At 37.9% G+C, this 17,828-nt stretch overlaps 1 long non-coding RNA gene and 1 pseudogene across 2 annotated transcripts in view; both read right to left on the bottom strand.

The window, feature by feature from the left end:
• LOC141278188 (uncharacterized) overlaps window positions 1-17,828 on the bottom strand; it is a 498,343-nt gene that overhangs the window by 94,488 nt on the left and 386,027 nt on the right. The window lies entirely within an intron of this gene.
• The window catches only part of LOC109548993 (small ribosomal subunit protein eS12-like), a 91,230-nt pseudogene continuing 87,136 nt past the window's right edge, over window positions 13,735-17,828 (bottom strand).

Genomic DNA, 17,828 nt, shown 5'->3' with positions numbered 1-17,828 from the left:
TTGAGAGTCCACCTGCCGATGCAGGGGACACAGGTTTGTGCCCTAGTCCGGGAAGATCCCACATGCCATGGAGCAGCTGGGCCCGTTAGCCATGGCTGCTGAGCCTGCGTGTCAGGAGCCTGTGCTCCGCAACAGGAGAGGCCACAACAGTGAGAGGCCCGCATACTGGAAAAAAAAAAAAAAAAAAGGATTCGAGACCTAAATGTAAGACCAGACACTATAAAACTCTTAGAGGAAAACATAGGAAGAACACTCTTTGACATAAATCACAGCAAGATCTTTTTTGATCCACCTCCTAGAGTAATGGAAATAAAAACAAAAATATACAAATGGGGCCTAATGAAACTTAAAAGCTTGTGCACACCAAAGGAAACCATAAACAAGACCAAAAGACAACCCTCAGAATGGGAGAAACTATTTGCAAATGAATCATCAGACAAAGGACTAATCTCCAAAATATATAAACAGCTCATGCAGCTCAATATTAAAAAAAAACAAATAACCCAATCCAAAAATGGGATGAAGACCTAAATAGACATTTCTCCATAGAAGACATACAGATGGCCAAGATGCACATGAAAAGCTGCTCAACATCACTAATTATTAGAGAAATACAAATAAAAAGTACAATGAGGTATCACCTCACACCAGTTAGAATGGGCATCATCAGAAAATCTACAAAGAACAAATTCTGGAGAGGGTGTGGAGAAAAGGGAATCCTCTTGCGCTGTTGGTGGGAATGTAAATTGATACAGCCACTGGGGAGAACAGTATGGAAGTTACTTAAAAAACTAAAAATAGAATTACCATATGACCCAGCAATCCCACTGCTGGGCATATACCCAGAGAAAACCATAATTCAAAAAGACACATGCACCCCAATGTTCATTGCAGCACTATTTACAATAGCCAGGTCATAGAAGCAACCTAAATGCCCATTGACAGATGAATGGATAAAGAAGGTATGGTACATATATACAATGGAATATTACTCAGCCATGAAAAGGAATGAAATTGGGTCATTTGTTCAGACATGGATTCATCTGGAGACTGTCATACAGAGTGAAGTAAGTCAGAAAGAGAAAAACAAATATCATATATTAACGCATATATGTGGAATCTAGAAAATGGTACAGATGAACCAGTTTGCAGAGCAGAAATTGAGACACAGAAGTAGGGAATAAACGTATGGACACCAAGGGGGGAAAGCGGTGGGGGGGGGTCGGGGAGGGTGCTGTGATGAATTGGGAGATTGGGATTGACATGTATACACTGATGTGTATAAAATGGATGACTAATAAGAAAACAAAGAAAGAAAAAAATATTTCAACTGGGGATCTGTGTGAGGAAGATTTAAACATTTCTGATGTTAAGTGCCCATGCTGTTCTTCTGCACTCTGCCTTATCTCCTCTTCACATTCCAAGGCAAATTATGATGGATAGGGGCAAAAATGGAAGAATAGAAATAATTAGGATCATGAAGCTCCATACCACCATGTCCCACTTTCGTAACTCGTGTAAACTCCAGAGAAAGCATCAAACACGAGCCATTCATGGAAAGTAGAAAACATTTTTTTCAAAACCAAGAAGTTCCCTATTATACAGATTAGCACACTTACAGGACATTACTAGCAGTATTATTGTAAAAATTAGACCTTGATCTTTTAAGAATATATCTCCACAGGAGTGACTTTTAGCCATTCAGACTCAATCTCTTCCTGAGTATTGCGTATTTAAGGAGAATTACGTCACTGTTCTTATCCTCAGGTTTGACAGAAAAAAAACTTGATAAGTTACAATGAAGATAAGCAAGTTTTTTTTCTCTCTTTTTTCTGAATTTATTTTCCCAATTATATCTGTTTTCTTTTATTCATCAGAAATTGACTTCAGATATTTCTCTAATATGTTTCAAAGACTCTTACTCAAATGGTTTAGCTGGGCCACTAGTCTGACACCAATCCTTGGCCTCTCTCTCCTTTAATTAGATAAATCAGATGAAAATGTTGCCCAGGGGGCTTGGGTGACTCATGTCACTAGACAGGATAATAGGCAGAGGAAAAGATATCAGATCAATACCGCCATGGATACAGGGAAGCCTGCATTTCACTCAGTAGAAGTATAAAATCTCACAGAAAGCTTATACTATTGTGACTTTTCTTTCATGCTTTTCAAGAGATAGATGGACAGGACTAAGCAGCATATTGCAACTTGAGTTTGCCATGGATCTGGAAGGAAAATTAAAATCTGTGCTGAACCACTAGTATTTAAGAGATGTCAACAGAGTAAAATATTTCCCCTGGCCAGAGGCCTCCTCACGCTGTATAAATCTTAGGTAGTATCAAGGAAAGCCAAGTTTATAGTTATCAATATAAACGTCTAAAACCTCAGTTTTTAGACTAATTTTAGCTAATCATCTGAGGTTGAGAAGCCAACTTATGCAACTATTCAAGCACAACAGACTGTCAGCACTAAAGAAGAAAGCTAACCATAGAAGATAATACCTATGTAAGACTCAGTGAGGTCTTCAATCCGATCAGCTGATTCTCATAGGTGAGGTAACTTGTGACTCCTCCCTGGAAAACTGCCTAGAGGCAAAAAGGTTCTGAGTACTTGAAGCTGGGAAGACAAGGCAGCCTAAGAAAGAATATCAGAAAGATGGGGAGCAATGGAGTCACATGTCACATATATTTAAATTGAGTAAATATTGTGCATTTATGTCTGTTTTTCTATGAAGGGACATGAACCATCAAAGACTGTACTCAGCTATTAAAAAAAATGGTCAAGCCTGGAAACCAGAATTACACTCATTCTCTGAAAATCAATCAAATAATGATGAAGTAATAACATTATATTTTATTTATGAGTAATTATCTTTTCCTTACTAATAAATATAACAATTTTCCCAATAGCCCTATGTGATGGACAAAGAAAGAGAAAACTATCCCCCATTTTATAGATGGGAAAATCAAGATCGCAAGTTATTGATTTGCTTAAATTAGCAATAAAATTGAGGACTCGGGACAACAGATTTCTTATTTCACAAGAGACACTAGAAGAGTTAATGTGATTCACACAAAAGAAATTTGGTTACAGTCACAAGGCAGAGAAATAGGATTTCCTTGACAGATTTGGAAACAAATCACATTCTGTGAAGCAGTGATGTTCATTTGCCTATTTTTCATTCTGAATCTACCCTTCTGTGTGCTTTTACCTGTGGAAAATATGAAAATTAATAAAAATGGACAACTATATCTAAACTACTATAATTAACAAACTTATTTAGGAAGTTTAGAATTTAAAAGTCATAGTACATCCAGGGGATGTACTATGTACAATGAAATACTGACATACTAAATTTTAAACGATGGGATACATAATGTGCCAAATAAAATACAATCAAGAATAGAAGGAAGTTTTTTAACGTCACAAAGGAAATCTACTAGAACTTACAGTAAGCATCATACTTAGTGATAGAAAATGTAAAGAATTCACATTCTTTACAGGAAAGAAATGCCTGCTACTACGTTTACTTTCCAACATTGTGCTCAATGTCTTAATAATTCAGTAAGAAAAGACAAAGACATTAAGAGAGGAAAAGCTTAAAACTGTCATTATTTTGAGGTAATGAGTTATAACTTACAAAAAAGCCAACAGAAAAGGCAATTAGCTCTAGTTAGAATTTATTAAGGAGACTTGATATAGATGTTAACACTAAAATCAATAGCTTTCCTACTCCTTATCAATATCCAATTACAAAATGTAATGTTTTAAGTTCCCATTTTTTAACTTTTTATTTGAACTAATTATAGATTCATAAAAGTTATAAAAATACTACTGACAGGTCCCACATACTCTTCACTTGGTTTGTCCCAATGGTTACCTTCTAGAATGAGAATATTATACCAAAGCAAGAAATTGATATTGGTATACAGTGTGTATTATTCCTATGTCATGTTATCACATGTGTAGATTCATGTAACCACCCTACAATCAAGAAACAGAATTAAAAGATGTACTTCATGCTACCTTGAGAAGATGTAGGTATAGATCTTACCTATCTCCTTCCTCCTCACCATCCCTAATGCTTGACAATAATTAATTTGTTCTCCATCTCTGTAATTTCTTCACATCAATAATGTTAAATAAATGGAATCATACAGCTACAGCATGTGACTTAAGTTTTTTTTTTTCCTGTTCAGCATAATGCGCTTGATGAACTGGATATTTTGAATATTATAATGTAATAGCCCTGAAAATCAGACTCCTTCCCCCCCTTTGGAGTCTGTTTATGTAGCTTGATGTAGACACTAGCTCTTTCTTTATTTAGTGACTTTGTTTTGTGACTTTTCTAAACGATTTTTGTTAAACTGTACTTTTTTGTTATATGTGGTCTCTGAAAGGAACTGTTCATTTAGCGTAGGTTCAGCTAGTATTTTGAAAGGTTTCCTTAAATGCCAGGAGCCAGTTGAGAGAGGGGAGAGAGAGAGAGCTGAAAAAGAAGTAGAACAAGAAGGAGGAGGAGGAGAGGAAGACAAAGGAGAAGTAGAATAAGAGTAAGAAATAAAAAGAAAAGAAACCCTTTCCCAGTTTTTGAAGACTGGTACTCCTTCAGTGCTTAACCAAGCTATTTACAACCCTGCCTTAGCTTTCACTTCTGCTTGCATTGTGCCTAGAGATAAGTCAGAGGTAAAAGCTTAAGGTCTTCTGAGGTCTGTGCTAAGCATGCATTCTGCCCTGGTCATGTCTGTGGCATTCTAAAGTCCCCACTATACACAGACACTTTTGTATGCTCAAATTCCCCAAAGAACCTCTCTCCCCAGCTTTACCTCCCTGGCTCCCAGTGTCTATAGTTGGCCTCAATTTAACCTTTTGCCTCAGGTGGCTGCTGATTGTTCATTTACCTCATAATATTTTTGAACAGTGACCAGCACTTTTCTGCCCTCAGTGTGTTCCAAGGTAGGTGAAACAAACCTTGCCCTCAGGTAACCCCCAGATAGGTTAGAATAATAGTTTACGAATAAAGTCAGCTCTGCTCCCTCCAAAACCAGAGACTAAGGTCCCATGCTGGAAATGCAGGCTGCCATCTTTAAGACCATCATCAAGCCTGGGAGAGGTATGGAACAAGGGCAAATAAAAGGCTGCCAAGCTTTCCTACCATTTTTAAGTTGCCTTTTTCCTGATTCAGCCTTTGTTTGGTTGGTATAAACCTTTGACTATTTTCCAGAATGCTGACGAAGTTGATTCTAATAGCATTTGCTTTCTTATTCAATGTTTCCATGGAGGCCTGAGCCCTTGGATCTACCTACTCCACCATTTTTGCTAATGTCACTCAGTTTAATGCCTTTGAGATGTACCTAAGCTCTTGTGTATATCAATAGCTTATTCCTTTTTATTGCTGAGTAGTATTTCAGGATATGGATCTACCATGGTTTGTTTACCCACTCACCTATGATAGGACATTTGGATTGCTTCCATTTGGGGCTATAATAAATGAAGCTGCTATGAACTATCATGTACAGCTTTGTGTGGACCTAAGTTTTCATTTAGATGGGATGAATGCCCAGGATTATGTATGCTGAGTGACATAGTAAGTGTATGCTTACTTTTTTAAGGAACTGCCTATTTTCCAGAGTGACTATACCATTTCATAGTCCTATCAGTAATGTCTGAGAAGTACACTTTTTCCACATCCTAACCAGTATTTGGTATTGTTACTATTTTTCATTTTAGTTATTCTAATGGGTGTGTACTGGTATCTCATGTGGTCTTAATTTGCTTTCCCCTAATAGTTAATGATGTTAAACACACACACACACACACACACACTGGAATATTATTCAGCCATGAGAAAAAAAGGAAATCTTGCCATTTGTGACAGTATGGGTGAAACTTGAGTGCATTGTGCTAAGTAAAATAAGTCAGACGGAAAAAGCCAAACCCTTATGGCTCTTACATGTGGAAACTAAGAAAACCAAACTCACAGAAATAGATAGTTGTATGGTGGCTGCCAGAGGCCAAGGGTGGGAAAAATGAGGAGATGTTCATCAAAGGGTATAAATCTCCAGTTATAAGATGAATAGTTCTGGAGATTCCAAGGTACCACATGGTAACAATAGTTAACAGTACTGTATTATATAATTGCAGATGGCTGAGAAAGAAGGTCTTAAATGTTCTTACCATAAATAAGGAATGGTAATTATGTGAGGTAATGGAGATAATAACTAACCTTACTGTGGTAATCACTTTGAATATATGTGTATCAAATTATCATGATGTACATCTTAAACTTATACATGTCAATTATATCTCAATAAAGCTGGAATGAATGAATAAATAAATACATAAAATAACACAGGTTTCTGAGCCTCAAAAAAAACTGTAATGGGATAAGCAAATATATTTAATTAAAAAGACAAGTTGAATTGGAAAGCATATCTCTAAATACATTATATAATTATATGTTATTATATTTATTTATTTATTTTTTGTGGTACGCAGGCCTCTCACTGTTGTGGCCTCTCCCGTTGCGGAGCACAGGCTCCGGACGCGCAGGCTCAGCGGCCATGGCTCACGGGCCCAGCCGCTCCGCGGCATGTGGGATCTTTCCAGACCGGGGCACGAACCCGTGTCTCCTGCATCGGCAGGCGAACTCTCAACCACTGCGCCACCAGGGAAGCCCTTTGTATTATTATAGAGACATCTAAAGTATGGTGATTCTGAAAGCTTTGAAAGTAAAAGAATTAGAAGTTTGGTCATTTTGATTATAATTAACCAAAATCACAGCATTATCTGTATACAGACAGAACCAGTTTAGAAAGATTACTAAAAGGATAAAAGATCTACGTTAAAACTTATGCTTAGGAAAATATACAAGGAAAATGAACCAAAAGGCCAGTTGAAACCTGGGAAAAGTTATTTCCACCGCATATGATAGATGAAGGGTAAGATGTCCTTAACATTGTTAAAAGAAGACTAGAACCCAATAGAAAAAAATTTTTCAAGCAGATCATAGAAAGGGAAATATAAATGGATCTGAATACTTGAGAAGATGCTCAACCTCATTCATTATGTAGCAAGTATAAATCACCACACGGAGAGGCCCTTAGGCTATGTGGAAAGGAAGAGAAGCTCAGCTGAACCCAGTCTTCCAGTTGTCATTTTGAACCTCTAGAAAATACCAGCCACCAGCTGAATAGCAAGTGACCCCAGACAACACCATATGGAAAAGAAGAATAATCCAGCCAAGGCTTTCCCAAATTCCTGACCCACATATTCAAGCACAAATTAAATGATTGTTGAATCTTAAGCCACTCAGATTTAGGGTGATTTGTTATACAGAAATAAGTAAACAGAAATTGGTCCCCAGAAGTGCTACTATAACAAAAAACTAAAACATGTGGCAATGACTTTAGGAACCAGCAGCAGGCAGAAGAAGCTGGAAGAGCTTTGAGGACACTATTGATGGAAGGAGAAGGGCACTGAGGCAGTGTCAGCAAAGAGTGGAAGGAAGGGGAAAGAGATACGAAATTCTAGAGTATCTGCCTCTCCAACTTTTCAGTCTGATATATCTTTTTCCCAGTTACAGCTTCCCAAGTAACTGGAAACTGTGTCTTGTCCACCATTCTCTTGACCCCACCTGAGAAACGTACAATCTAGCTTGTTTTGTGTGCAGATGGGATAGCCTACACTTCAGAGAGGTTTGGCTTCTTTGCCTTTTGTTGGCTACTATTGGTTTGATCAAAAACAGCCACATAACCTGTCAGTGTTAATTCTTAATCCTCATTCCTCATGCTTCCATAGAGACAGAAATGATTTGTACACTACCGACCAGGAGGAGCCGGGTTGACTCTTCTCTGTCCCTCTTCATCCCTTCCCATGGAGGAGGAGACACTTGATGGGATGCTAAGTTCAAGAAAAGAATTCAAGTTCAAGAAAAGAATTCTTTCTGTTGAAAGAATTCAACAGTTGCTCCAGATTCTCTCCTCCATGTCTTTCTGCCTGGAAAGACTGCTGTGTGGTAAGCTTAGCTGGGAAGGCTATGCTGTGAGAGGGGAGACCTGCTGCTGTATCTCTCATCTCTCATTTGGTTCTAAACTATGGTGGAGACAAGGAGGATATTTACACCCCATTCCCCCAAAATTCAAAACTTCTAAGATGTTTACCTGTATCTTAGTTACAGGAAACTACTTGCTTACTTGACTCTATATCTACTCAATTGCATTCTAGAGCAGAGGTTTTTAATCATATAAGCTTAGAGGATCTTTGTGCACCATGAAAATATATGCATAATCTTGTCTTCATTTGTATTTTTTCTAGGAGAGTGTCAGTAGACTGCTCTCATCAGATTGTCCAAGAGGTCCATAACCTAACTCTGGTTAAGAACTAATGCTCTTGAAATATCCTGCTGAGCTCCTATTTCCTATTCCCACACCCTCACCCCACCCCATGCACCTAGTTCTTAATTGCAGAAGTAAAGGATCCTTTCCTCTTTCAGAGTATTCTCTGACAGGTGTCTGGATCTTAATTTTGCAATATCAGTGTATCCCAAATTTAGGAAAATAGGAAGATCGTCTTCACCAAAGCTAAATATGGAAATGAAATTTGACAGTCTACAAGCCTCGGGAACAGATGTGTTTCAAAATTCACACTTTTTCAAACTTTAGAGAAGATGGTGCATATATTCTATGTTACCCAATGCCACCAACAAGGCCTGGAACAGTATTCCATGACCAAACACATAAGTACTTCTGCAACAAAACATGAATATTCACACCAAGTGGGAGAGAGACTGTAAATAGTGTCACCTCTATTCAGTCAGGTTTTTGCTATAAAATAAGTTACGAAATACTTCTTTTTCAGTGACTTGGGGGGAGCATGCGGTTAAAGAATTGTGAACCTATAACTAAATACCATCACTGCCTTCCTTTAATCTCCCCTTGTCCAAGACTAAATAATTCTAGTTTCTTAAATATTTCTTTGAAAGTCTGTTTGTCATCATCTTAATTATCCCCATAGCTGTCCTGTTTCAGCATAATCTGGCAAACAACAGAACTGAGAACACTGTATGTTATTATGCAGTAGGGTTTAAAGGGAAGATTACTTTTGACTTCCTAGGACTGTGATGATACCTGAAAATATTCAACTTCATATAGCCTCAGAGACAACACAATTTGCTCTGCATCACTCTTCCTAAACTTGATTATTAATCCCTGATCTAAACTCCAGTCTCCAAACATCTGCAAAAGTAATCTTCTTACAGCCCCTGGAAATAGGCCCAGTGATCCTTTTATCCTACAACAAAATGAGCTGTCCAAAAACGGAACAGGCTGTCTTAGAGTATAATGAGTTCCCTTTTATTAGAGGTTTTTAGGTGGAAGCTAGACAATGTAGTGAATGTGCTCATAATACTGAACAAATAAACAATGAAAGAAGTTCATTTAATCCCTATGTGATTGCACATTTCATCTTGTAAAGCCACGGATACAGAGTTCATAACTAAGCCTTGTTCCATATGCTCAAATTTATTAACTCACACTTGGGCAACTAAAGCTATGATCTCAATTGTTTTCTTGGCCACTGGGAGAATGAGTATTCTATTTGGACTCATAGGGTTCTCATGTCACAGGACTGCTCTTTCCTAGAAGAGGCAGACAACTAGAATCCGTTTCGATTCAAATCAGTTAATGAGTATTTATTGCTAACTTGCTTGATCTCTAATAAACAGCATAGAGTCTGTTGAGGAGAAATTTATGTGTATATATAATACCTGGAGAACCACACTAAGGACCACATAAGCATCTGTGAAATAATATGGTGAATTCCTTAGGCAAGAATACAGAGAAAATTTAAATTAAGAGTTAAGGCACTCAGATTGAGGAGTCTGAGTCTTGCTATGGACTGGGCCATCTCAGGGCAAAAGAGAAAACTAGATGGCATTTGTAAACAGGGGACCAACCTATTTTTCAACCTTTCTTCCACTGAGTATTCTTGGGTCTTCAGTCCAAAATTCTCACTGGATCTCATTTTCTTCAAAACTTGATATCAGGAAAAATTCTGATCAGATTATTTTTTTATTTGTATCAGATTCTATTGAGGGTTCAATAGCATTTCGCAGAGTGCTAGACCCCTTAATAAACCCTAAATAAATTGTAGCAATTATTATAAATAAAGCATTGTATTTCTAAGGGTATTATCAAGAGATAAAAAGTTGTAATACAATAGAAAAGAGCTTAAATGATGTATTATTATATGATTATAAAAAAGTTGCAAAAAGACATATGTAATATATTAACTTTGAAACACACAGAAAATTGCTATATGCTCAGATATATGTGGTGAAAAATATATAACTGTATATGGGAAATCTACTCTCCCACATAACAATAGTGATTTTTCTCTGGGAAAGGAAGTGGAACTGTGCCTATAATATTATATTTAAAAATTCAAACAAGGTATATACATTCTCTTCATAAACATTTGGCAACACATTGTGTGGGTTGGGGATGACAAGAGAAAATGGCCAAAGATAACAAAGTCCTTTGACTAGATTCCATTAGACAATCAATAATTCTTAAACATCATCTATATTCAAGTCCATAGTGGTGCTATGGTTGCTCCAACATGAACATGACAGAATCCTTGCCCCTGAGATGTTTGTGTTCTTACTCAGACACAGAAAACAACCAGGAATGATGTACAGTCCTTCGGAAATTGATGACCCCTCAATATGAACAACATCTAACATGTTGTAGTAACCAGAAATGCTTGCTTTATCAAAATTGGGCACTGTTTCAGGCCACATTTCCAAATATACTTCTGCCTACGTGCAGTCCAGTACAGTGAAATAAAATCAGGGTTTTCAGATGAGTATTCTGCGTTTAAGTCTTGGCCCTCATGCTAGACAGGCCATAGAAAAGTCTTTTTACTTCTTTAAGGCCTCAGTTTGTTCATCTGTAAGTTAGGGATCAGTAGTAATACCTGTATTACAGTTATTGTGGTTATTAAATATAGTAATTTTTTTCTAAAAGAAGTTCTTGATTGTATATAAATTGCTATACAAAAAAATTTTAGCACCAAGTAAGTACCCAGCACCATACTAAGTACTAATAATTCAGAGATAAATAAAATATGGACTTTGTCCTTAAGAAACTTATAGGCTGTTTTGAGAAATACTGATAATTAACTGTAAAACAAGGTATGATAAATGGTAACAACTTGTTATGAAGATCCAAAAGAGGGAGAGATTAATTAGGAAAGTAGGCAGATGAATGAGTCATAAAGATAACAAAAGATGTTCCATATGAACTGTAAAGAATGACTAGAAATGTGTTGAATCAGCTTAAGGCAAGCTCATCATGAACTAAAGTTAGGAGATGGGCCAAAGCACCTGGAGAATAGTGAGATGGCCTTGTGTCTAGAGTAGGGGGTACATGATAACAAAAAGTGGGAGACAAGTTCTCAGAATGAGGTTGTGCCTGATTTTAAAAGATATTGATGTGAAAAGAGTCAGGACCATGTTTGTTGGCCATGTGGGGCCATCAGAGCTTTTTGAGCAAGAGAGAAAATAATACCACCTTGGTTTTAGGAAAATTAATTTTTTGAAGACAGTATAAATGACAAATTGAAAAACCCAAATTGGGTATATTAGTAAGGATTATTTTTTGGCTGTAACCTGGATGAGGGATGATGTGACACTGGACAGAGCAAGAGATTGGGGCAGGGTTGTTTCAAGAGAATGGACGAATTGGAGAGCTATCTCAGAGGAAAATGAGATACACTTCATAACTGATTGTATATAGAAAGTGAAAGAAGTCAAAGATGACTCGAGGCTTCCACCAGGGGAACTGTGTGGATAGTAGTGCCATTAACCAAGACAATGCCCAGACAGAGAGATGTGTTTTGGAAAACGGAAAGGAATGAGTTCAGTTTGGGGTAAGTTGAGTTTGACAAGCCAGCAGGATATCCAGATGGAAATGCCCAGAAGGCTGGGCACAGATGCAAAGTGAACAATTTACTTTGCCATTCTTTCCTCCACTGCAAAATGGATGGGATATTGCTTGCCACTTCTCTCCAAGGACCGTGGAGAGGATTAATGAGGCAGTGTTCACATTTATTCCACACCGAGGATCAGTGAGAGCTTGGCAAAATATTACGTTGAGTCCCATTATGTTAACTTGGAAACAAAGCAGCTTTGATATGAAAGCCATTGAAGGAGGAGAATGCAAACTACAAGGCAACCTTGTAGAATATAATTGTACTTCAGGCAGCCAGTCCAAGTACTGCCTGATGTGCGTGAGCACTAACCTGTTTCCAGCTGAAGGCAAAGAAAGTGAAGCAGCCTTCCTATTGTCTGCATTTTCTTTTTGAATTCCTTCCCAAAGTCACCAGGACTCAGCCCAGATGTGAGCTCAGGAATTAGTTAAATAGAAACCTTACAACACTTTCTAGTGAAACTCATCTCACAATTTCTCCCATCATCAATAACACTGATTTCTGAAGCAAGCTACTGTTAGCTGCCTCTGTCCTATATAAAAGTAACTTTGTTTTATAAATAAGTTCCACAAATAAGTGATATATGATATTTGTCTTTCTCTGTCTGATTTACTTCACTTAGTATGATCTCTAGGTCCATCAATGTTGTTTGTGAATGGCATTATTTCATTCTCTTTTATGGCTGAGTAATGTTAGAAAAAAAATTTTATGGTTACCAAAGGGGCAAAAGGGGTTTTGGATTAAGAGATACACACTACTACACATAAAATAGATTAAAAAAACAAGGACTTACTGTATAGCACAGGGAACTATATTCAATATCTCGCAATAACCTAAATTTAATGGAAAAGAATCTGAAAAAGAATATATATTCTTTACACCTGAAACTAACACAACATTGTAAATCAATTATACTTCAATAAAAAAAATTGAAAAAGAAAAAGTAACTTTGTGTTGGCTCATATGCCAGTGATTAACTGGCAACACTGAGGTCACCAGGTAACATATGCTTGAGACCACTGCCAAGCCAGCAACTCATACCTGACATGTTCCTTCTAAAATGTGGACTCAGGCAGAGAATTATGCCTATTCATAAAATGGAACCTTCCAGAATATTTCAAAACCTTTTAATTTACAAATTTTATTTCCTCTTCCTATACTTCAGAGAGGGCAGAGAAACAAAACACAGAATGAAAGATATATGATACAATAGAAAGAACATGTTCTTTGAGGGTTCTGACAGAACTGATTTCCAATTTGCCATTTACTGTGTCCCCTTGGTTCTGGTCTTTCTGGGCCTCAATGTCCTTAGTTGTAAACTGCAGTGTCATAAGGATTGAATTCTTGCCACTTGTTATCTCTGCGACCTAGTGCAGATTACTGAGACTCTTTCTGCTTCAGTTTTCTCTTCCATCAAATGAGGATAATGTTACCTGCCATAGTTTATGTAAGAGTTGGATGAAATAAAATTAGTCTTTAGCTTTGGTTCTGACACATAGTTATTTCTAAATAAATGGCAGCTGTTATACTGGTGGCAGTGGTACTTCTGCTGCTGATGTGCTAATATGAAGCAGATGGCTCATTAAAAGTCCTCAATAAATGTAAATTTAACTATGGAGTGTGAGTAGGGATATCACTATAAGTAGCTCCCATGTGATTCAGGTTACAATATACATCAGTGGTCATTTTATTTAATTTTAATTTTTTTTTTTTGAGGAACAAGAGCCCAGTGTTTTTATTTGATCATTTCTTGCATTTGAAGTACTCCTCGATGGCATCCTTGGCCTAAGCCTCTTTGCCACAGCCCTTAACCACCACACAACAGCAACCAACCGCTTTACGGGTTTTCCCTCTCTGTCAGTTTTACAGAGGCCTACCCATCCCTCTAGTTTCTTGTTGTCATCAACCTTAATCAGGTTGATTTGGTGCTCAGCACAAAGGGCCTCCACCAACTTGACATACATAGGCTCATCACAGTTGGATGCAAGCACGCAGAGATGGGCTTGACGCTTGTCTAAGGCTTTGGCAGCTTCGCATATTCCACGTGCTAGGCCATCGTGGATAATGTTGGTCTTCAGCACCTCTTGCAGAGCAGGATTAACGTCCATTACACCTCCAGCAGCAGTGCCTTCCTCGGCCCTGGCAGTGGGTTATGGGTGGAGCCGAATCTTAAGTGCACCCGAGCCTCAGTCTCCGCGCGACTCCGTGGCGTTAGTGGTCATTTTAAATAGGAATAGAAACCACCAAAGGACAGCCTTGGGTGGATAAAAGTATATTACCTGCTTTGCCTTGGCTTTCAATGAGGAAACCTAATAAGTTGGATATTTTTTTAAATACTAAAATAAAATAAAACTTTGGAATTAAAAAAATAGTTATGGTAGAGCCAATTTCTTCATCTTCAGTGGTGGTTTCCCAGCTGCTCATAGTGAGGGTCTTCAAAGCAGGCCCAAGGAGCCTCTCTTGGCCTCATCCTAAGAAAACCTCTGTATATGAGATGTAAATGATGTTGGGGATATCCGGAGTAGCTGAGAAAATCAGCAGAGATGACAAGACAAAAACAGATGCCTCCCAACTTCAATTCCAGTGGTTTCAGGAACAGGTGGAGACATCTATGAAAGGCAGAAACACTTTCTTCTGCAACAATTTTCCTCTCTTTATTAGAAAAATAGGTGGTTTCTTGTCTAGTGTTGTATTTGTTGCCATGTTGGCACTTTAGAATAGCTAAACCTTATATTCCTTAAAAACAAGGTCATTTGAGAAAGATTTAGGAAGTAGGCAAAGATTGCCTCTTTCCTTCCTTTCCTGAAGTTCAGGTTGTTGGAACTAGAACTAACCCTCCCTTTTCATCCAAACCTAAGTCCACTACTAATCAGGAGCAGATTTACTAGCTGTTTCTTCTAAAGACTGCTGTTTCTGCACATACCTAATTTTAGAGGATTCTCAAACATCCCCTGCCATTGCCTTCCTCACCCTATCATCCTGTGCCTCAGAAAAGATCCAGTAATCTGTATGTCCTCAGGAAATAGGAATTTATTGTGTTTCATCCCCCAGAAGTACCTACTATATTTCCTGGAAAAAAGAATAATTGGTCTTAATGATGTCAATTCTGCTTAATCTTTTATTACATTTCATTAGAATTTGGAAGAGGTAGTTCACATCTCTCTTCCACTGCACCCCTCCCTGCAACCCTTCTAAAGACAGAATTTTAAGCAGGATGGCATCTAGGGAAGAAGGGAAGAAATATACAGTAGAATAAGTCTTTCTCACCACCACTTTAAGCCCCACCATGGGCACCATGATTTATTCCATCTCTTTATAAGACCTGTGTTTGTTATATGAAAACAAAAACTAAGCACTTCCTTGGTGGTCCAGTGGTTAAGAATCTGCCTTGCAATGCCGGGGACATGGGTTCGAACTCTGGTCAGGGACCTAGGATCCCACATGCCGCAGGGCAACTAAGCCTGTGTGCCTCAACTACTGAACCCACACACTCTAGAGCCCATGTGCCACAACTAGAGAGAAGCCCACTCACCACAATGAAAGATCCCATAGGCCGCAACTAATACCTGATGCAGCCAGATAGATAGAATTGATTTTTTTAATACTTTTTAAAAATAAATTTATTTATTTATTTCTGTATTTATTTTTGGCTTCGTTGGGTCTTCGTTGTTGCGTGCAGGCTTTCTCTAGTTGCGGTGAGCAAGGGCTACTCTTCATTGCGGTGTGCAGGCTTCTCATTGTGGTGGCTTCTCTTGTTGCGGAGCATGGGGTCTAGGCACACAGGCTTCAGTAGTTGTGGCATGCGGGCTTCAGTAGTTGTGGCTTGTGGGCTGTACAGCGCAGGCTCAGTAGTTGTGATGCATGTATTAGTTGCTCTGTGGCACGTGGGATCTTCCGGGCCCAGGACTCGAACCCGTGCCCCCTGCATTGGCAGGTGGATTCTTAACCACTGCACCACCAGGAAAACCTCAGAATTGATTTTTTTAAAAAAGGAAAATAAAAACTATACATAATAACAGCAATGACTATAATTCCAGCCAAACAAATTAGTTTCAAGCACCCTAATGCAAGTTGTTGGATTTGTGAATGGTAAGGAACCTGCAATGGAAACAGGAAAACTTATATCAGACTCAAAATCAGTCTCATATTTAGGATGTACTTTTTGTTATATATGCCCTGAAAGCTATTCTTCCACGCAGGATGTCAAATCCTTCCATTAACTAACCTGTTGCCTTGCTGAATAGAGGAGTGAAATAAACACTTAGAAGTGTTTATTTTGATTTCCATTGTTAGCACCAAAGTTTCAAGGTTAAGATGTTGCCTTTTATTTTTGTACAATGTTGCTATTAAAGTTGTTGCACTTTCAAAGGTGATTGTGCAGTTGGCCAACTAACTGCTGTGGAGGTATAACTTTTACCAGTTACACTGAGAATTAATATTTTCACACAGAATTTTGTTCTAAAGAATATCAATGTTAGAAATGATTTGTAAAACTATAAATTCATTTGACTGACTTCATTAAAATATTGCTGCCAAACTCTAGATATCATAGAAACAAAATAAAGGATTATTATCAAAGGTGAAAGTGCCTGGAAAGAACAAGAAGTATGCAAATACTAGTGTATTATCATAATGTTCCTCAAAAAGAAATGTATTATAAATTTTTTTCCATACCTGGTCCCAAACATGGATTTTTAATGTAGGTTAAGCAAAAGTCATATGCAATAAAACCATTATGATAAGGATTATAACAATAAAAAACATGAAAATAAATGAAAGTCATGTATCATTTATGGTTAAGAATATAATCTTAAAGTGAGAAATTAAGTCTTATAACTGATTAGAAATTGTAGTGTTGAGATTCATGGCAGCCAAAGAAAAGAGGAAATCATTTATTTGCTCAGGAGACACAATTTTACCTAGCATTAAACTCTAAGAGGAACTTAAAAACTTTTCTTTATATAAAGAACATTTAACTAGCTATTGAGCAATGAATTAAATAGCTGTTTTACAAAAGATATGGAAACTATATTCATGTAACTGAGTTTTACACAAATTTACAACAAAAAAAATTGCCAAGAAAATAGTAAAATCATATTTCCATTAAGAGTTTCCACCTGGCTCTAAAACAATGCAATCCACAGGTGCTGTTTTATTTTTATTTTATTTTATTTTATTTTTTTGCCGTATGCGGGCCTCTCACTGTTGTGGCCTCTCCCGTTGTGGAGCACAGGCTCCGGACGCACAGGCTCAGCAGCCATGGCTCACGGGCCTAGCCACTCCGCGGCATGTGGGATCTTCCCGGATCGGGGCACGAACCTGTGTCCCCTGAATCAGTAGGCGGACTCTCAACCACTGCACCACCAGGGAAGCCCCCACAGGTGCTGTTTTAGGTAGCTTAATTGATAACAGGAAAAAAAAGCTCTCAACAAAAGAGGTTACCACTTTACATTTGAAACAAAAAGTTTAATGGATTATCTGGTAAGCAAGAGAGATCTGTATGAACAGAGCTCAGTATTACTGATCAAAGCAAGTTGCTGATCTTATACAGGGTTTGGGGAAGCAGAGATTTTGGGGACTGTTAGACTTTCAGAACTCGGAATGACTCAGAATTAGTTGATCTTTAGTAGTTATGGAAGTGTCTCTAAAAGTGGAAGCATTTCAAGCAGTAGAAGTGTCTCTAAAAGTCAGTCATAGTGAGGCTATTGCTGATTGCCTGGCCTTCAGCCAAGTGATGATGTTCCCAGTGGGTAGCTTTCAGAAGTGTAGTTAAAGAAGCAAATTTACAGGGATTGATTGAGATGGATTATGACCAACTTTTTTGAGTTTGAAGTACA

This window comes from Tursiops truncatus, chromosome 3, assembly GCF_011762595.2.
Source record: "Tursiops truncatus isolate mTurTru1 chromosome 3, mTurTru1.mat.Y, whole genome shotgun sequence".
In the NCBI taxonomy this organism is placed as follows: domain Eukaryota; kingdom Metazoa; phylum Chordata; class Mammalia; order Artiodactyla; family Delphinidae; genus Tursiops; species Tursiops truncatus.
Note: the sequence above shows the minus strand (reverse complement) of the source record. Positions and strands in the feature narration are given on the sequence as shown.